The sequence below is a fragment of the Coloeus monedula genome, assembly GCF_965178545.1.
Source record: "Coloeus monedula genome assembly, contig: HAP1_SCAFFOLD_63, whole genome shotgun sequence".
Lineage (NCBI taxonomy): Eukaryota > Metazoa > Chordata > Aves > Passeriformes > Corvidae > Coloeus > Coloeus monedula.
In genome coordinates, this window is record NW_028120825.1 from 1,151,017 (window position 1) to 1,171,689 (window position 20,673).

General features: G+C 51.2%; 1 pseudogene across 1 annotated transcript in view; it reads right to left on the reverse strand.

Moving 5' to 3' along the window:
• LOC309585526 (epidermal growth factor receptor kinase substrate 8-like protein 2) overlaps positions 1 to 20,405 on the reverse strand; it is a 37,694-nt pseudogene extending 17,289 nt beyond the window's left edge. Inside the window, exons 1-5 of the transcript in view lie at positions 20,370 to 20,405; positions 7,079 to 7,153; positions 6,269 to 6,417; positions 5,997 to 6,123; positions 5,528 to 5,643 (exon numbers count right to left, since the gene is read on the reverse strand). The product of the transcript in view is annotated as an epidermal growth factor receptor kinase substrate 8-like protein 2 (transcript). The remainder of the gene's footprint in view (positions 1 to 5,527; positions 5,644 to 5,996; positions 6,124 to 6,268; positions 6,418 to 7,078; positions 7,154 to 20,369) is intronic.
• Positions 20,406 to 20,673: the final 268 nt, after the last annotated feature.

The window sequence follows — 20,673 nt, forward strand, 5'->3', positions numbered from 1 at the left end:
GGGATTAATTTTGTCTCATGAATGCAACCAGAAGTCATGATGGTTGAAACAGCTAAAATATTAATTAATCCTCCCAGTGCTGCTTCAAACCTGCCCCTCCTCATTCAGAGCATGGGAAAGAAAGCTGCTGTGGCCCACATCAGAGAGGGAAGGCCTCTGAAGGGACAGGAACAAGCAGCTCCATGTGAGGAGAGCAGGCAGGAACCTCCCAGAGGAGGATCGCTGCCAACAGCAGAACTCGCTGTTCCACTGAGAGGGAACTGTGCTCGCTGGGGTCCCTGCCTTTTGCTTCCTCTGCTGGGCAGGCACTGCTCCCACCACAGCCCCTTTGGCCCAGCTTGTGGAAGGAGGAGAACACCCTCCCTGCTCCCTTCTCCCCAAACACACACACCCACTTTGTTCCCCTCTCCTCTGCCCCCAGCTGCAGAGACCTGCCCTTTCCCTTGCTCCAGCGCTCATCAGCCCCTTCCACAAGGACATGTGCTCTCAGTGGGTAGGACTTGATCTCTGTGTGCCATTGAGCCTTACGGCCTGACCGCACAGCTTGTGTGGCCTCTGGAGCGATGCTTGGAGTCAGGGAGAAGCACGGCCCCCATGGCTTCTTGCTGCACAATGCACCCAGGGCTAGATTGGCCAGGGCCAAAACTATTGCAGGTGGTTAAACTGTGGGTGTGGCTGTGAGTTTTGGTGCAAGTGTGCTGTGTGTCTGAGGAGCATGCTGGGAGAGGGGAAGGGCAGAACCTACAGCTGTCCAGTGTTGCCACTGAAATACTGCTGTGTAGCTCAGGTGCTGATTTTAACTGGTCAGTAGTATGCAACCCCACTAGGATGGAAATTGAAAACAGTGCTCCATAAGAGCAAGCATAGCCAAATGATCTGGATGTCTTTCTGGCACTGAGCTGTTCTTTCAGGCCTTGAAAACAGGGGCAGCTCTGATAAAGTAACTGAGCAGCTGGTTGGTATTAACTCTCCTTTGCACTGTCAATTCACCTTCTTTGGGAATAGCTCACCCTGCTCTGTGTCTTTCCTAAGCCTGTCAGTATCGATGTGAATGTGCTTTTCACACCCATGCCATCTGGCACTGGTATTACACCAGAGTTCCTCCTGCCACTGCAGTTCAAGGTCTTTCAATTTTTGCATGAAAGTCTCGTCTCCTATGTTATGGACACTGCACTCCTTAGGAAGCTGACAAATACATTTGAACATAGTGGGAAAAATGTTGAAGTGGAAGCGTTGCGAAGATGTGTGGCCAATTTCACAACATCTTTCCTGTGGAACTGCTGCAGGCTGAACGGAGCAAGTCCTGCTGTCAGATGTGCATTCGGAGAAAGCAGGTTTGAATAAAATAAGTCACAGCCAGAGAACTGTCAGCGCTTATCAATAGTGTCAAGATACGAGTTTCTGTAGCCAATTGTCCTTTGGATTTACTGAAGAAAATCCCTTACTGGTTTACATCCTGGACACTGAAATCCACAAGAAAATTCCCATTTGCTCCAAAGCGAAGTCCCTTTCCCTTTCTTCCTGCTTCCTTCATCAGTGAAGCACAAACTGAGTTAGAATTTAAAACTGTGTTCTTCTCTGTACAGCCCCTACCAGAGAGGATGAGCAGAAGTATCAGGACAACCTGGTGGTGTCTTCTCTGGCCTTAAACATCTGGGCTGTAAGATGTAGCGAAGTCATTTATCTTGCCTCAGCGTTGCCGTGTTCATGTCCAGAGAATGGCCTGTTGTCAGAAGCCTTTCTGAAGACGCAGTTACTTGAAAATTGCAGGTGCAGGTGCTTGCAGCTACTCTAACCTTTTGTGCATCCTTCTGAGGGAAGCATAGTCTGAAATGAAGAAGTGGCAGTATTTTGAAGGCAAGTGCAATTAGAAGGAGGGTAATTTGTTTGGAAAGGTGGGGATAGCACTGCCTATAATTTCACAAAGCATACTTTGAGAAAGGAAGAGCTGTGTGCCTTAAGGTGCTAATCATGATCAGCATGTTCCATTCTGAACACCTGGACATGCTTGCAAAATACAGGACATGTCTCCATCCAGGCTGGAAAGAAGGAGCCCACTGCTGCAGGGTGGAGTGGGTTCCTTTGTGCAAGTCAGCACAAGTCCCAAAGCCTTGAGGTGGACTGGAAGGTAGAGAGCTTCTAGACACATGCTATTGCCACAGAGTGTTTGGTTGGTGTTGCCTGTTCCTAAGAGTGTGGACTAATCTCCACTCTTCATTCCCCGTGTCTGTTTCCTTCCTAAGGAAGATTCACGCCTTTCTGGTTGCAGGTCATGTGCTTATGCAGCTAAAGGTAGCTGGGAGGCTGCTGAGCTGAGCTGAGCTGGTAGGCTAAGTGGAGCAGTAAAAGTCTTTCCCAGTCAGTGAGTTGACCTCAGGTCCTTCAAATAATGCAGTCCAAGAAGATTTTGCCAGTATTTCCACTGGAAGCCTACCACGGGTCTCTTGCTTTTTCTGTGTTTGACTGGCTGGTAGATTGGGAGGGACAAGGGGGTGTGAAATGCTTGACCAGGGCATGAATGAAATGACTTTTTTCTTTAGTTGGTCCTAGGCATCTCAACCTGAAGTTCTAAGGAGAGAGAGTGGGAGTAGCAGAGTTTGTTTAAAGCTGCCTTTTCTCCAGGGTTAGCAAATTAAGAGGCTCTTTACTACTCTGCATCTGGTAGTGTGGGCTTTCTGAATAGCTTTAGCTACAGGTGAGTTTATGAAACACCTTCCTTAGAGTAGGGCGGAGGTTTTCTCTTATCTGCTTGATTCTCAGGTGACTGGAGGTCAGAAGAAATTTTCCCTCTTATTCTGCATCTTAGTTACTCATGTGGATTAGGAGAGCACTGTGAAGGGACTGGAAGGTAGTGATCAGTAGAGATCTAAAAAGAGGAGGATGAGATGCGCTGCTGAAACAGAGTAGCCTGTGAAATTCCTGACTCTCTCCTCTTTCTTTGTGATGATGCCTGTGAATGACTGATCAGTGGCTGCTGTGATCCTGTCTTCCTCTTCTTCCCTCCCTGCTGGGTAGCACTTGGGACACGGAACTGTTCAATGGCGACCTCATCTAGATGGCAGAAATTACAAGGCATTGATTGTTATTATATAGGATGGTTCAGAAAACTGTTTTCTGAGTGCACCCAGCTCTTGTGTCATGGCTGGAGAAGAGAAGGGTGATTAATCAGACATTGTGTGTTTTGTCAGCCCTCAGCTGATAAAGAGTATTTCAGAGATCACCCAAGAGGAATTGGAGTAGCCCAAGGGAGCAAAAAGGGAGCTCCTGCTGTGCTGTGCTGTGATCGGCATCAGAGCAACCCTTCCCAATAAACAGCACCATCGTATCCAGTAGCAAGGATCTCCAGTCAGAAAAAAGCAATGGAGGAGGTTTGTATTGAGGATGGTGTCTAAATGCAGACACGTCTACATCCCTATACAAAATAGAGTTCCTCTCGGAACGGCAAGAGAGAAGCCAGTTGCTGCAAGTGTCAGGAGGAGCACATTAGAGTGGAGCGAGCCAAGCTTCAGGAGTTCTGTGGTTTCAGGACTTTTCTTTTTCCTTTTCCAAACTTGTATTTCTTGTTACAGTGGCTTGTCCATTTTTCAGCCGGGCTATTGATCAGCCACATCTAGCGTAAGAAGTAGTTTGGATGGGCCTGAGTATTTTTATCCTGCTTTGCAAAGCATAAGTTGGTTATGTGTGATCTTTTGTCAGTCAATAGACAGATCTTTGAAAGTGCTCCTAATTCTTTCCCTGCTCCACACTGCATCTCTACCACCTGATGTTCCTACCAGAATCAGTGATGGGGTGAATGAGAAGAAGAGTTATTTTGCTGATATAATTTGATTTAAGGTACTTGCCTGTGGATTTGAACTCTTGTAGTAAAGCTTATAAATCCTTTAGATTAGAACAGAAAAGCATGGAAAAACAGTCTGGCTTGAGGGTTTTTTCCCAGACTCGAACTGGCATCAGCAAAGTGGATGGTCAGCTGAAAACTTTGAGTCAAATCCCTGTAAAGTGATGTGTCAAATCACGGCAGAGGATTCGCGTGGAGTTTGAGAAGAGTTTGGTTGCGCTCCGAGATGTGACAGTTTCCAAGGTGTGAGCTCATGTAAACAAGGAAGCAGATGGGGCTTCTAAACTCTGAACTAAAAGTACTTTGATGAAGGTTTTGTACCATGGAGTGACCGGTGATGGGAAATGAGTCAGGGCTGTTAGAAGGTGGAAGAGCCATCTTTCCCTTGGGGAAAAACCAAAGGCAAAGGGGTGGCCTTGTTTGTTCTGGCTTTGGAAGTGACCTTCCCAAGACTTCTGAAGAAAGGGGACGGGTTTTCCCCCATTTTCTAGAATTCTGTCTCATTAAGAAGAGTTGTCTGAACCCAGCGCCCTGTCGGTTCCCTGGGGGAGAGGTGGGCAGGACTGAAATACACTGTTCTATTCAGCCCCTAAACAGTGGGTTTGCCTTTGGTTTTGTCTAAAGCCAAGGGGGAGCTGCTGTCTCCAGTGAAACAAAGCTCCTTCCTCAGCTAAAATGTTTTCCAGCAGTGCTGGGAGGTCGGGCTGCTCTTCCCTGGCCCTGTGTTTCCAACAGGGTGAGGTTTGTGTGTGCCCTTCCCTTAGGGCAGATTCCTCCTGTAGGCAGATTCCTCCTGTAGGCAGCTTCTGTCTGTGCAAGCTGGGGTGACTTTGGGATGGATGGAGAGATCCTCAAGGGAGTCCAGAGGAGGCCAGGAAGGGCCAGGAAGTGCTCCAAGAGCTAGAGCATTACACAGACGGGCTGGGAGGGCTGGGAATGTTCAGCCTGGAGAAGAGAAGGCTCTGGAGAGCCCTTAGAGCCCTTTCCAGTGCCTAAAGGTGCCCCAAGAGAGCTGGAGAGGGACTTGAAGAGCCTGGCGTGAAAGGACAAGGAGGAATGGCTTCCCGCTGCCAGAGGGTGGGTTTAGATGGGATATTGAGAAGAAATCCTTCCCTGTGAAGGTGCTGAGGCCCTGGCACAGGTTGCCCAGAGAAGCTGTGGCTGCCCCTGGATCCCTGGCAGTGTCCAAGGCCAGGCTGGACAGAGCTTGAAGCAACCTGGGATAGTGAAAGGTGTCTCTGGCCATGGCAGGGGGTTGGAACGGGATAATCTTTAAGGTCCCTTCCCACCCAATCCCTTCTGTGATTCCATGATTCCAGCATCTCTACACACATGGAGAGCCAAAGCGCAGTGCAGCATCTTTGGCACCTGATCCTTAAGGTCACTTTGCTGGGCTGATGTTGGGAAACAAGACCTATGGATGGACTGATGAAGTCAGTCAATATTTTTGCCTCCTGCGGTGGAAAACACCTGCGATTCCTTTCCTTGCAGAGCTGCTGGGGGTTAAACAGCAGACAGTGCTTATGGGAATAACCCCTCAGCTGATCTTTGTCTTCCCTTGGTGGTTATTAACAGTGGCAGGGAGTTGTCTCCAGGATGCCCAAACGTCCCAGTGTCACTGTACGTGTCCGTGTGCGTTCATGAGGTTCCGAGGTGGGAGCCAAAGCTCCGGGCGTGCGGATCCATCACCTATTTCCATGTGGAGTGATGTTCTGTTTGAAGGCATCCCCGACCTGTGTCTGCTCAGCCGTCTGGCCACGCTTGAGTGAGGAGTTCCAGTAAGGATATCCATTGGCTGAGGAGAGCTGGAAAGGCAGACATGGAGTCAGTGTTACCAGGAAAGGGGAAAGCTGATCGGAGAAAAGGAGAGGGATAGTGGTAGATGAGTCATGGTCTGGCAGATTTTGGTCAAGGTGTTCTCCAGGGAAGCCTGTGTCCCTGGAGCTCAGTTACGCTGTAGGGTGCTGTTGCCTTGGATTGGGAGAGGCTCATTATTGCTGCCCTTTTCCAGCCTCATTTGCTTTCTGTATTTAACTGGGGCAACCAGATCCAACTGAGTTTTGAGCCAACTACTTGTTGCATGCCACCACTACCCCTGCAGCTCCATTTCTCCGGAAAAGGGGGAGGGAGAGTGAAGAGACAGGGACACAGGACTAACCTCCTCTTGCAAGTGTCCAATGTCTATTTCCCAGGGAGCTCCACGGAAGATTTCTGTGGGCGGTTCCCAGCCGTTGCGGAATTTGGGGATGTAGGTGGGGACATTCGTGTCTCGGGGCCACTCGGCTCTAGGACAGAAAGTGGGAATATGAGGTGACATTCACGAAGAATGTGTCTTTCAGGGCATCCCCTGAAAGAAGAAGCAGGAGCATCAGGGAATCCAAGCATCCCGTCTGCGTGGGGAGCCTGGGGAGATGGCAGCTCTGTCCTTACCTGGATCTGGTCCATGTCTCCCCCAGGGAATCCCAGAGGTTTATCTCTTTGGGTGTCAGGTGTCCTCTCAGGAAATCGGTGGTGTCTTTAGAAAGCAGTGGGCTGAGGACAGACGGGGCCAGCTCGGGGCCACCGCAGCTGTTGATGATCTGGCTCACACACAAACCACACAAAGAGGAGAGAACTTGCAGGAAACGGTCAAAATGTCAAACCAGGGACACACAGATGAGCAGGAAGCGAAGACAAAGCTGATCCTTGGATCAGCACAGTCACTGCAAGAAACATCAACCTAAGTCTTTGAAGGAGACTGGACAGTTCAAGGGAACATGAGATTTTTTTGGATTGGAGTCAAAGGAAGAGCTGATCTACAAATGAGCTGTTGTTACAGACGAGTGAAGTGTCAGAAGCTGACACTTCAAAAAATGGAAAGTATCTTGCTATTCCTTTGTGGCTCCTTTTCCAAGTTGGGATTTCTGCTTCCAAGCATTTTCAGTGCAAATACTGAGCCGTATTTGCCTGAAGGTGAGACCAGACAGATTCCCAGTGGGGATTCCAGCTGGCTGCCCCTTTTGTTCACAGTAATGCCTTATTGACCGGGTGGAAGGATTCATATTTGCTGGGATTCCTGTATTTACTTCAAGCTTCAAACTGGATCAGAGGCCAGGAACAACCGGCATCGCTTCTGGAAGTTCCTGAGAAAGCTGTGGCCAGGTATGAGCAGTTTTCCAACCCTGTTGCACAATCTATCTACTTGTAAGTGTGAACTAGAAATAAAAGGAGTTCCCAGTGAGACCTGGGAATAAGATTTACCAGTTCCAGCGGCCTGAAGAGGAAATGCACCAACTCCGAAGCACGGGGGTTTTGGATGTGCTTCCTTAGTTTGGCCTGAAAAGAGAACATAAACACAGTTTAACCCTAACCTGAGTGTGCCTTCTCTTTTCTGTCACATGGGGCGAGTGTTGTGGACTGATGAGAAGAGTAAGGGATGGAGGAGTAGGAATCATTCATTTTTATTTTGTGTCCATTTCTAATTCCTTATGAATTTCAGGAGGGGGGGGGAATACCCTCTCTGTTAAATCAGTGCCTTTAAGCTAATTTGAACAGACACAGAAGACCTTGGCTTATTTTGAAAGTCCTAGTGAGGAAGGGCCAGGATTGTTGGTGCTTCTGCCTCTTGCAGGGTTGAGAATCCCACTAGTTCCATGGATGAAAACAACAGGATAGGTGTTCTGAGGGTCCCCTGGCAAACTGCTGACAAGGGAAAGTCTCCACCAAGGTCTTGCCTGGGGCACCTGGAGCTGCCCTGGCCACTGAAAGGCTCCAAATCCAGTGGTATTTGAGGTGAGCTGTGGCAGAATGGAGAGCAAACACTTGGGATTGATTTACTGCAAGAACTGGGTTTCAGTAACAGCAATCAGCTGAGCTGTGGTGAGAAACCTCTCCAGTTTGTGCTCCCATTCAGCTCCTTCTCCTGTCCTGGACTCCTGGCGCTGTTGCCATGGGAGACAGGCTCCCCGCTCCTACCGAAATGCAAAGCATTTGAAATGCCGGAGATGAAACATTAATGTGGAGTGGGAAACAACTGCTGGCAGCAGGGTGACCCAATGAACGGGCACTTCCCAGGGACTCGGCAGCCCCATGGTGAGGAACGTGGCAGGACCCCACCACAGTGTCCCAGCTCTGCTGCGTGCTCCACCCTGGGCTCTTGCCAGGAGATCAGCTGCTCCTTCTGATTCTGAGCAGGCACAAATTAGCCATATTTGCTTCTCAAAGAAAAGGCTGGAGCTTGGTATCCTGCTTTAAGGTTGTTTACAGTCTCTTGGTTTTCCTTATTAATAACTGCCCAGGAAGGAGCTTGTAGGATGTGTTCGCTGGACAAGTTTGGTCACAACTGACAGAATTCCTGCTGCAGTGGTGAGGCAGGGACTGAGCCTGGTTCACTGTCCCCAGAGCTCGGGTAGTACAGGACAGTCAGGCCAGTAAAGCCCCTGCTCAGGGCTGGGAACGAGATCCTGGCCAGCTTTCCCTCTCTGCCCCTCTCTGCAGTCCTGCTGGCCTATGTCATGCCCTGGGGCCACTCTGCCGTTGCTCAAATGGCCAAAATCCACTCATCCAGGAGTGGGAAAGGGAGGGAGGGCACAGGAATTCATCTTAGGTGGTGAGGCCTGGAAATTTTCAAGGCAACAAATTGATCCTCCTCCTCCTCCTCCTCCCCCTCCTCCAGCAGCTCTTCCTCCTCCTCCGACTTCGACTCGGATCCGAGCTCCTCCAGCAGCAGCAGCAGCAGCAGCAGCAGCAGCAGCAGCAGCAGCAGCAGCAGCAGCAGCAGCAGCAGCTCTGAGGATGAGCCCCCGAAGAAGAAGAAGAAGAAATAGCTGGGGAGCTGCAGGACTGGTGTGGAGTGGGGGACAAGCCCCTCCCAGGGGCTGGAGCACACGGCTGCCAAACATTCAATGGTCAACATTTCTACTGCTCACACTTTCCAAGTGTTTTGCCTAGTTGTTCCTAGGACATGGAAGGTATTAAATGGCTTCCTGAGATGTACTGAGAGAGTATTTTTGTACTTTATCCTTTTATGGAAGATTTTACTTTTTTAGTTCCAAGAAAAATTAAAAAAAAATCTATCATCAGATTCGTTTCCATGAGCTGAAGTCCAGTAACCTGGATGCTTACATGCTGGAAAGCAAAAGCTTTTTATTGCAGGTTATGTTGTGCATCGTGTGCTGTTCCTCTGTTAATGACAGCTTCACTTCCATTGAGAAAATCCTCTCCAGCTGTTAAAAGCAGAAGTTTTTCAGCGCTGCTGTGGAGCTGTGGCATAGTTGAAGCTGAATGCACAACGTGTCCCACACAGAGCCTCCCATCTCATCAGCTGGTGCCAAATGGATTCTCTGCTGCTGAGCTTGTGTTCCAATGGCTTTTCCTGATGCTTCCAGGTCCAGTCTTAAGTGCACCATCCAGCTGAGCTGTGTTGGTTTGTTACTGATCAGTGGAGTGCTTGTCCTGCCCGCAGGCTCTGGGCTTTTCACTCCCCTGTGGCCTTGGCTCGTGCGTTGGAAGTGTTTGCTGAGACACAGAGTGTTGGTGGTGGGAAGCAGCAGCTCAGTGACTTGGGGCTGCTGCTGCTTTAGGAGTTTCATCTTTGTGCCTTTTTTTTGTCAATTCGGTGTGCCCCAGTGAGACAAGGGCTGCAGTGGGTGTTCTGCAGAGCTCCAGCTCAATATTGCCACGCAGCAAAAGCAGAGAAATAATAACAGCCACAACTGGGCACTGTTCTCACTGGATGCTCAGTAAAAAAGAGACTCCTTGAAATAAAGGGCTCAAAGGAAAGTGTTTCCCTTTGCATGTGTGAAATGCAGGATTGCCGAGTGACAGTCTGCAGAAATTCAGTCATTCTTTGTTTGTGGGAACTGCCCTGGAGAAGGAAGTGAATGCAAAAGCCCCACAAGCCCTACAAAAGCAGATGCAGACAGGCTGCAGAGCAGGGATTGCTGGATGCAGAGTGGGAATTCGTTGTTCTTCTGGTGCATTGAAGCAGTTGCCATTAGGATTTTATTTGGTGATGCAGTCTCCTGAATTTCTTCTTGTCGGAGTGCCCTTTGTGGGGAGGGGGCATCACTTGTGGAAGAATTCTCAAGTATCTTGGTTTAGGTAGAATACAGTAACTAAAGTATTTTTTATAATTTTTATGGAAAAGGTAGTGCGTAGACTTCCTTTGGAATAAACTGTACTTCTTTAAATGTTTGTGCGTGTGTGTCTGTGTGCACTCCTGTGTTTTACAGAACACGCTGCAGACTGTAAATAAAACTACCAGAAAGCTGTTAAGTCTTGTGGACTGAATGTACCATTTAATGGGAAAGGGAATAAATTATTAAGCAGCAGTTGCTAAGTGGATGCTTCCTGCAAATATCTGAAATCTTTGTGGTGTTTGTGTGCAGGTTTCAGCTGGAGTTGCCCTGGCATTGCCTCCCAGAGGGGCAGGATTGCTCCCCAGGAAGTTCTCCAGCCAGAAGTCCCTCTGGATCCGGATTATTTTTTAAAAAAAGTTTAGTTTGTCTTGGCTTTTTCTTTTTTTCCTGCCCTTTCTGGTTTGTCTCTCCATGTTCTTCTATTACAGAGGAACCCCTCCCCAGCCTGGCCAGAGCCGCAGCCTCCTTCATGTGCCGCTGCCTCACTCGCTGCTGCTGGTGCTGGCTCAGGAATGTGCTCAAAGCCCGGCTAAGCAGGAATTGTTCCGGGCCTGCTCTGTTAATCGCTGCCGCCGCGAGCAAAGCTGCCCCTGCTCTTTGAGGGGAGCGCTCGCTGCAGCCCGACAGGAAAAGAGCCCAGGAAAAGCCGCGCCCTTTGCAGGAGAAGCGCTGGGAGCAGAGGGGAGAGCGGGAAAAGGCAGCGAGAGCAGCTGGGCGGGCGGGGCGGCATCAGCGCTGATCCCTCCGCGGGCAGGAGCGCATCACAAATAGTCCCTCCGGCGGATCACTCCGCGGGCGGGCGCCATCACCGCTAATACAAGTATTTATAAATTCAAAAGAACTCATTAACACAGAAGAAAGCAAGTATGCTTCATGCTGGGTGGGAAACATAGGGTCTAAGGGATAAGAATTTTAAAGTTGTTGATTTTTTTTTTTTTTTTTTATTTTATGAGAGAACTACATATCCCATGGCACCCACAGAGTTCAGGACGGGTAGAGAGGATGAAACAAACTTTAAAGAGAACCTTAACTGAATTAATAATTGAAACTCAAATGTCATGGGGTAGGTAGTTCTCTCATAAAATTAAAAAAAATTAATATAAAATAAACAACTTTAAAATTCTTATTTTATTATTATTCCATGTTCTTCTCCCCCTCCTGGATGAGGAATAGGGGTCGGTATTTGCGGCTGTGCACTGTAAGGAAATAAACGAGGAGTGGCTGAACCTGCCATCGCAGGTGGCTGTGATCTGGACACTGGAGGAGAGGGTGCAGTGGATCTGGGTAGGGTACTGCCAGCATGCGGGATGGGTGAGGGGTGGGGACCCAGTGCTGCAACCTCTGGAGGCAGATAATCTGCACGTTCTCTGAGTCGGAAATAAAGGTGACGAACAAAGTCATCCGAAAGCTGAAAGCGACGGTGGAAAAATGAGGGATCAGATGCCTGTTGTGGATTTCGAAGCTGTGAAGAAGGCATATGAGAAGTTGGAGTTGTATTGGTTGTTGTAAAAAAAGGAGATGAAGCTTGGGAAGATAGAGGAATGCTTTCTGAAGCTGTGCTGGTCACTATATCCTTCTCACTGAAGTGTTGAGCAGGCATTTGAGGATGAAAAAGTCCCATAAAATCAGCTGAATGTCCCTGAGAAGTTCGAGAAGAATGTGCATGAAATGGAATGTCTCGATGCGAGACGTCACTATTAATAACACGTGCTTGGTCCTGTTGTGATGGAAGAGGTGTCCACGTATAGTTGAGAAAGTCCTCTTTCTGTTCTGGAGATAAAATCGTATTTGTTTCGCTGAAATGGCACGGGAAACATGGTTCAGCATCGTGTGATTGTTGTGATAATCCTCTGAGTGGTGTTATCAGAGTGATGATAGGGGGTACATGCCGTGGTGACACGGCAGCTGTTGAAATGTCTCTGCTGTGTGTCCACGGCTGTGGCTGCGGTGCAGACGGGGGCTGTGTGGACACAGAGCTGGTAGGAGGTGTAGCTGCCGAAAGCTCCTAGGATGGAACTGCAGTAGCCGAACGAATTGCACTGCTGGCTGGAGGTGCTGTGCTTATCGGTCGTATCGGCGTGGCAGCTGAAGCGTCCGTGTGTGGCTGGAGGTGCCGGGCGGGCGGCCGGGACCGTGGGCGGGACCGGGCTGGCCTGGGAAGCGCTGGTGCCGGGCAGCGGGGCCGGGGCTGGGCTGGCAGCGGGGCCGGGGCGGGGCTGGAAGCGGGGCCGGGGCTGGGCTGGCAGCGGGGCCGGGGCTGGGCTGGAAGCGGGGCCGGGGCGGGGCTGGCAGCGGGGCCGGGGCTGGGCTGGAAGCGGGGCCGGGGCTGGGCTGGCAGCGGGGCCGGGGCTGGGTTGGAAGCGGGAGCGGGGCGGGGCTGGAAGCGGAGGCGGGGCTGGAAGCGGGAGCGGGGCGGGGCTGGAAGCGGGGCCGGGGCTGGGCTGGAAGCGGGGCCGGGGCTGGGCTGGCAGCGGGGCCGGGGCTGGGATGGAAGCGGGGCCGGGGCTGGCAGCGGGGCCGGGGCTGGGCTGGAAGCGGGGCCGGGGCGGGGCTGGAAGCGGGGCCGGGGCTGACGTCCCGGGCAGGGCCGGGGCCGGGCCAGGAGCGGCTCGAGCCGCGAGCGGCGTTGCCGGGGTAACCGGCACTGAGGAGGGGCGGCCGATGCCGCGCCGCGCAGGCGTGGAAGCGAGGGCTCCCGAAGGCGGAAGTAAGGCCGGGATGGAAGCGGCGGGAGTGATGACGTCAGCAGCGGGCGCCGCCGTTCAAACGCGGAAGCGGCCGCGAACCCGGGCCGCGTGGGGATAGCGGGAGGGCCCGATGGAAGCTCCGGGACCGCCCCTGGCCGCGCGCATGGCTCATCTGATGGGAGGACCCCAGGCTCGGGAGGTAGGGACCTGCCTCTGCCTTGCGCCGTAACAGATGGATCGGGCGAGATGGAAACCGAGAAATATTCTCGGCACTCTCGGTTCCTACACTCAGGTGTATTCCTGGTTCCTGACATTCGTTTAAAACTACCGAATTCTTCTCTCAGGTCCCTGGCAAATGGGGCTTTGCAGCCTGGGGGAGTTCTTGCAAAACGGGGTCTAGTGAAGCGCTCTGCAGGAGTGGTTGTGCACCTGAGCGGTCATTAATTGTCTCCTCTAATGAGGGAAACGTGATTAAACTCCCGGTGCTGTGCTGCTGTTGTGTGTCGGCCTCAAGGTGTGAGACAGTCCCTGTGTCACACTGGAGTTGCTTAGTGGCTGGACTGGGACTGGGACAGGTCTTGTTGGTCAGGAACAAAAGGGAAAATTTATCTTTTGGCTTGCTTAATATCTTGGCTTTATTAATGTATCAATGTCAATTGTTGTCATTTGCTGCCTCCTGCACAGTGTGTTTGCAGCTCTGTGTGAGAGCAGACTCTCCCCTGTTGGGGAGTGAGACAATCCTGGAATATCCTGAGCTGGAAGGGGCCCACAGGGATCACCCAGTCCCACCCCCGTCCCTGCCCAGAGCCCCCAACAGCCCCAGCCTGGGCATCCCTGGCAGCGCTGTCCAAACGCTCCTGGAGCTCTGGCAGCCTCAGGGCCGTGCCCATTCCCTGGGGAGCCTGTGCAGTGCCCAGCAGCCTCTGGGGGAAGAACCTTTCCCTGATCTCAGCGTGAGCCTGCCCTGGCCCAGCTCCAGCTGCTCCCTGGGTCCTGTCTGTGTCCCAGGGAGCGGAGATCAGAGCTGTAGCCCCCGATGTGTTCTGACCTCACACTTCTCTACCAGAACAAACCCAGTGCCCTCAGCAGCTCTTTCATGGTCCTTCCACACCCTTCCCCATCCCCATGTCCCTTCTTTGGATGCTGTCAGCTTTGTATCTTTTGTATACTGTGGCGCCCAAAAGTGCCCCCAGGACTCCAGTACAGTTTAACAGCAATGAAAGAAAACAGTAGATTTCAACTTTGATCTCAAAAGCTGTCTCAGGCCCCTGATACTGCCTCGAAATGTCTTTGCAGTTCTTGCTTTATGACTTGTGTCAAACACGGAGAGAGTGAGACTGAGCCCCTGGGGTCAGGTTCTGTGTGAGAAGCCACACAGCAAGCCAGAAATCTTTGCTCCAGATCACCAGAAATTTACAGTATTGAGGGCGGAAATACTGAGAGTTGAGTCTTGGGAGCTGAGCCAGGAAAGCAGCACCTCTGCCATGGGCAGATTTGGCACGTGGAGAGAGCTCGAGCAGCTTGCAAGAGGTCCCAGCAATGTGTGTGTGGAGCTGGGAGGAGCATGAGTTGCAGTGTCGTGTTTGGAGTCCCCCTGGGTGAGGATGTAGGAATAGACTGGAGTTTTTGGTGACTGAGGTTTCTTTTCTGTGGCAATAATTGTTCTTGGCCACATCATTTTGGTTTGTTACTCGCCTGTGGTTTGTTCTACAGGCCTGTTTCCTTTCTCTCCTACTATGGTGTCTCAGTTATCTTCAGCAGAGGCTCAGCAATAACTAAACTTGAGCTTAGATACTTAAACTTCAGTTCAGAGTAGATACGCAGAAGAAATCTTTCCGTGTGAGGGTGGGTAGGCCCTGGCACAGGGTGCCCAGAGCAGCTGTGGCTGCCCCTGGATCCCTGGCAGTGTCCAAGGCCAGGCTGGACACTGGGGCTTGGAGCAGCCTGGGACAGTGGAAGGTGTCCCTGCCCTTGGCAGGGGTGGCACTGGATGGGCTTTAAGGTCCCTTCCCACCAAGGCCTCGTCTTCCTTTGCCTTCAGTGTCTGCCTCAGAGTTTGTACCCAAACCAAAGTGAGGTTGGTGTCACCTTCTCTAAACTGGGAGAACAGATCACTCCAAGCTGTGGGGAGATGGAGAGGCTGTAGGATGGAGAGGGTGCAGCCCTGCAGACGCCGAGCTGTGGGGTTGCTGCTTTCAACAGCCTCGTTGTTGCTGCGGACACAGCTCAAGGTGGGTCTGAGAGAGACAAACTCTGCTTTTGGGGGTTTGTGTTGATGAGGAGGGGAGGGGAGGTCGCTGCTCTGCTTCTTGTAACTGCTGTGGCAGAGCCAGGAGCCCAAGGCAGGACAAGGGCAAAGCAAACCTCTCCGAGCTCTTGGGTTCTCTTCATTCCCAGATATTCTGATTCCTGCCCAAGTCCAAGTTCATTGTGCTGTGCAGGATGCAAGTTTAATCAGGTTTTAGTGCTGGTTTAGCTGAGTGTTTCTAGGGCTTGAGGATGAAGCCAAATGCTCTGCACTGAAAAAGTGATGGATGTTCAGCACAAGATTCTCTTCAGGAACTGGCACGAAAAGTGGTTGCTGAAGCTGAGGGAGAATTCACAGCTTGGCTGGAAGAGGGAGAAGTGCTCACTGCTGGTCTGTCACTTCATCCTCATGAGTGAGTCTGGGAGCTCCCGAGATTGGCCAGGCTGCAATTTCAGATAGTTTAGATGGGCTGGCCTTGAAAAAATCATATTTTGGTGCCTGGAGCAAAAGCTGAAGGTGGCAGGAAGTGGCAGCAGTGGCAGGGAACTGAAGTGACACCACCCTGAGCTCAGAACTAATTTTGGTTGTGACCTTGAGCAGTCCCTGGGCCACACCAGAGCTTTTTGTGTCACCTGCTTTGGGAGGTTCTTCCTTGCCCATGGAGAAGTTGGGTCTGGCACAGGTCTGCTGTGGAGCACCTGTGCCACCACCTTTAAAGAGCCACCCTGGAGGTGTCAGTGAGCCCCTCAGTGCCTGCCCAGCCTAGAGCAGGGCTGGGAGGCCAGGGGGCTCAGGGAGTGCTCATTCCTGGTGGTGTTGGAGCTCTGAGCCCAGCCCTGAGCTGGGTTTGTGGCTCTGAGGGCACGGGGAGTGTCTGGAGCAGGCCTGGCCTGGGCAGAGTAGGAACTCCTGGAGTAACTCCTGAGTAAGCCACACCTTCCACGCGAGAGGGAGGCACTCCCAGAGTCAGGCGCTGTCTCCTCAGAGGTGCTTTGGGGTTTAATTCTGTTCTCACAGTGACTCCTCTCACCTGGGAACCCCGTGGTTACCTACAGAGGGTCTGAGGCCTTAGGGATGTAAATATGGACAGGAGGGGTTGGAATCTGCCTATCAGGGAATCTTCCCCTTGCCCACAGGAGAGTGTGTAGAACTCTTCTGTGTGATGATAATGTTTTCATACTTTAGGTGTGAAAATAAAAAATGGGAGAAATCTCGTTTTTCTGGCAGCACGCAAAGAACTTTCTTCTGTGTCACCGCTAAAACTCTGTGAGGGGATGAATACCTGGGAATCTGAAAGAGACATAGCTGGAAAGCATCAATATGAATGGATTTTTCTGCTTCTTTTTGCACTTGAAAGAAAGGTGAAAGTTACAGGCTGAGTCAAGCTTTTACCCTTTATTTCAATCAATTCAGTTATTGCTAAATATGGCTACACACAGGTAGCCCAGGTGACAGAGCTGCTCCAGCTGCTCCTTGGCCCCAGTGTCCCACGCGGGATGCTTGAGTTATCCACTGAGAGCCCCCTTGAGACTGGAGCACAGGTAAATCTGCCTGTCTGAAGGGCAGGATTGTGTCCTAAGTCCCTCCTCATTCCTTCCTTTCCTCAGGCCCCAGCTGTGGCTGGGCCCACCATTGTGGCTTGGGTGGCAGTGGCACGTTGGAAAGGCCTGGGGGTGCCAGCTGGGGGTGAGAGCTCGGGGTGCCAGCCCAGGCTCCACCAGCACTTGGCCCACACTGGGGCACAGATTGAGAGATGAACTCTTGGAAGCTTGTCCTGAGTGCGGGAGTTTTGGGGTTCAGTCTGGACCGGGCGGTGACGAGTGGAGACGAGAGATCTCTGCAGTCAGATCTTGGAACATGCGGTTTATTGCAAAGGGCGTGGGTACAGGGGCACTGCTTAGAGCTGCCAGCTGCAGCTCTGAGCAGGCCCAAGAGAGCAAGAGTGTAAGCGGGTAAGTAAAGAGAGAGAGAGAGTGAGAGGAATGAGAGTGAAGAAGTAGTGAGAGAGAATGTCTGAAGTCTTGGTTACAACACAATAAATCATCTTCTGTACTGAATATTCTAATTGTCACTAACCAATCTAATACAAGATACAAATCCTATAGCATTTACATACAGCCTGTAAGAGTTCTTGTATTACCATAGAGTGTTACATCTTAACTCTTAAAAACTACTCTTTGGACCCCTTCTGCTGAGCTAGTAGGGTCTGCTCTGACCCTTGGACCTGCCTGCAAGCAGAGGGTATTATTCAATCAAGAGGGGATTACCTTCAGTCGGCCATACCATTGTTTTCCAGTTGTTCAGTAACTAAGATTTGGTATTTCAAAAATGGCTTTCATTTCGATGTCGCTTATAGTTTTCATATTGTCAAAATCTTTTGTCAGGCAATCATATTTATAAGGCTTTCCTGTTTCATCTTCCCCAACACTGAGGAGGATGAATGGTACCTGCTGGCAAAATTCAGTGCTTTCACAGAGCTGTGATAAACCCCAAAGTCTTAGACTGCCAACCTACAGCCTCTGCACCGTCACATTCCCCAGTTGCATTTTGTATTGGAATTTTACCTGCTCCCACCTGCGTCCTCCTGCTGGCAGTGCCAGCAGCCCACGTGCTGCCTCTCCTGAGAGCAAGTTCCTGCCTGTTTCCTCTCCCAGCCCCAGCTCTTGCTTCCCTCTGGCAGAGGCAGCTTTAGGTGCAATATCCTGATGTTTCTGGGAGTGGGTTTTGGAATAAACCTACACACGGGATGTTCATGGGTTGCTGCTATGGATTCTGTGAAAGGTGATCAGGAAAAGCAAGTTCAGAGTTACTCAGGGGATCCTCTGATTCCTGCCCATCTCACGGAGCTGCTCAGGGTGAAACTACTACTCCCATGCTTTTTATTTTGCTCCTCTTAGTGCTGGTTTTTCCCCAGGTAAGTCAGTGCTGGAGCAGCCCTTGTGGGTTTATCTGTGATGAGCAGTGGTTGTGTCTGCACACGGAGATAGCAGATTCCAGCTGTAGTGAGTGTGCAAACGTCGGTGCTTTGTGCCTTAGTGCACAGCCACATTTGTCAGCTGACAGGGCTGATGCGATGAGAAAACCTCGCACTCTCCAATAACCTGAGCACAGGCACTTCCTGCGTTGTTACATTTAACCAAAGCTCTGATAAAAAATACTACATTAATTTTTCTAATGGAGACCAGATTCCGCATTATCATCATTTACGTTTTTGGATAGTCTTTGATTGACTCTGGTGGGAAGGGAGGTGAATCAGTATCTTGTACTTTAGGGAAAGATCTAGGGGAGAATTGAATTGTACTTCCTTGGAATTCACATCACCCGCCCTTAGTCGGAGATGTTGATCTTGAGAACAACAAGCAGAGAACAGCCCAGGAAGGGCTGAACGTGACAAAACAGTGCAGAGCATACAGAAATCCTCTTTGCTGTGTTCATCATTCTGTCTTCATCTTGGATTGTTTCCACCCTTCTCCTCCACCTGGAAGTCACAAGCATCCTGCAGTGGCAGGTACTCTGGGTTCTTCAGCCAGGAGTAGTCTAAGAACAGCTTTTGCTGGGAGTGGCTCTGACCTTGCTGAAATCACTGCTGAAACCTCCCCTGACTCTTGCAGTGCCAGAATTTCAGGGTGCCAGTGGTGAGGCAGGGACTGAGCCTGGTTCATTGTCCCCAGAGCTCGGGTAGTACAGGACAGTCAGGCCAGTAAAGCCCCTGCTCAGGGCTGGGAACGAGATCCTGGCCGGCTTTCCCTCTCTGCCCCTCTCTGCAGTCCTGCTGGGCTATGTCATGCTACTATGTTACAGCATTGTTCCATGTCTTTTTTTTTTTTTGGAAGTAATGCCGGATATTGGCAGTCAGGGGCGATGGAGCGAGGTGAGCAGTGACCGGTGGACAGAATGAGTTGTTACGGCCTCGGTCTCAATGTTTGGAGCAGCTCTAAGCATCCGTTGTTGTTTGTGTGTTTTAGGTGGTCCACTTGCAGGATGTCCTGGCCCTGGATGCTGGAGGGTGCAAGCCTAAGGTATAGGTGTGGTGTACTTCAGTCGGAGCAGGGAGGCTGTGGTTTCACAGTCTCTCAGCATGTTTTGTGTGTTTTTGCTTTGCTTCTCTGCAGGTGCTGCTGCTGCCCTGGGCGTGCCAAGGGCCAGAGGTGAGCAGGTGAGTTGGCATTTAGGTGGGGTGGCTGATAGGCCAGCGGTCTATGGCAGCGTGCTGAGCGTGTCCCTTTTCATTGTGCAGGTTTGTCCTGGCCACCTCCAGAGTCAGATCAGGATTTGAGGTGAGCCGGGGCAGTGGTGTGGAGTAGCCCGGGGATGCTCTTCTTGAGGGCAACAGTGACGTTTTCTGTTTTGTTGTCTTAGGTACCGTGAGCAGGTGTGGAGCTGAAGTTTGGAGAGAGCAGGTAAGCGCTGAGCCTCGGCAGTTTCGAGGGAGGGGGCCTTGCGGAAGGGGTCTCTTTTGGTGTGTGTTGTCAGAGGCTGAATTTTCTCCTTGTTCTCCATCTTTCGCAGCTGCCAAAGCGGACCGTGGGGAACGTGTTGACATCTGAGGTGCTGATGCATTTTTTCTGTCAAGGATGGATTTTGTCCGTTTGTCTTCAGAAAGCTAAGTGTTGGGAGCGGTGGTTGGGAGAAGGGAAAGGCCTTTGGAGTTCCAGGAGGCAATTGGAAGTTAGCTTAGAGGAGAGGGCTGTTGTGGGAGGGCCCCTTGGAAGTAAAGGGAGAGGGTTTCTCCTCAGCATCACCCGAGCCTTTGCTGGGCAGGGCAGTTCCCACCCATCTCTGTCATCGGCCTTTGAGTCTCGCCGTCATCGTGGATCTTTTTGCCCGAGGAGCTCGCCTTCGGGTCTGGCACGATCGCCACGGTCTCCATTTCACCTACTCGCTGGCGTAGCCGCCCGCGGGCATCTTGGCCACTTGCTGGTTGGTCACGTTTTGCAACGTCACTTCAGCCTTTGGTGGCAGAGTCCTTCCCTAGGGATCCCTTTGTATCACCTGGCAGTCATTGCCTCCTTCTCTAGGCCTGCCGAGCTTCTCAAGCATCCTCTGAGCTGCTTTGGCACTGGCTTCTTGGAAGGAGTTACGTTTCACTGCCGCGTGCTGTTGCCATAGAGCCTTCTTTCCTTCGGCATCACCAGCTTCTGGCTCATCTTGCTCTAGGAATCTTGTGCCCGTTGCTGGGCAGGTTCAGCTCGTGTCTGTGTTATGTCATTTGTGTCTGTGTTCTGTAGTTTGTGTCCATCCTCTCCTGTGTCACAGGGCTTTGTTACGTCTCGGTGCTTTCTCGGCCTCGTTCTGGGCCGTAGCGGCAGCGGGGATCTCTGCTCGCGTCCTTTCCCGGATCGGGCTCATTCCGGCATCTTTACAGTTTTGCTTTTGGAGAGCAGAAGGAGTACATAAGATGTTCTCATCCATCTTCCTTCTCACTTTTGGTAGTATCTTTTTTTCATGGGCCATGGACTTCTCTGGACCCTCCTCACTGTGGTAGTTCCATAGGTTCCATTGCCTCCAAGCATATCGGGTCTAGAATTTATCTTCTGGAGAGTTATCTCAAGTCCTCGTGTCATCTTTGCTTCTATTTGGTGTGCTTACACTTGGAGCTGCCCTGCCCTGGCACGTAGAGTTGTGGCTGGGTTGAACAGTTGTAAAACTTTGTGGTTCATCTCTTGTCTGTGGGGTTTTGTGTAGAAAACTTACGGGCCTGGTGTATGGGGATAACTCCGAGCTGTCAGCTACTTGTAGACTGCCTCATGTTGTCTTGCAGGTCCCCAAGGCCGATTCCGA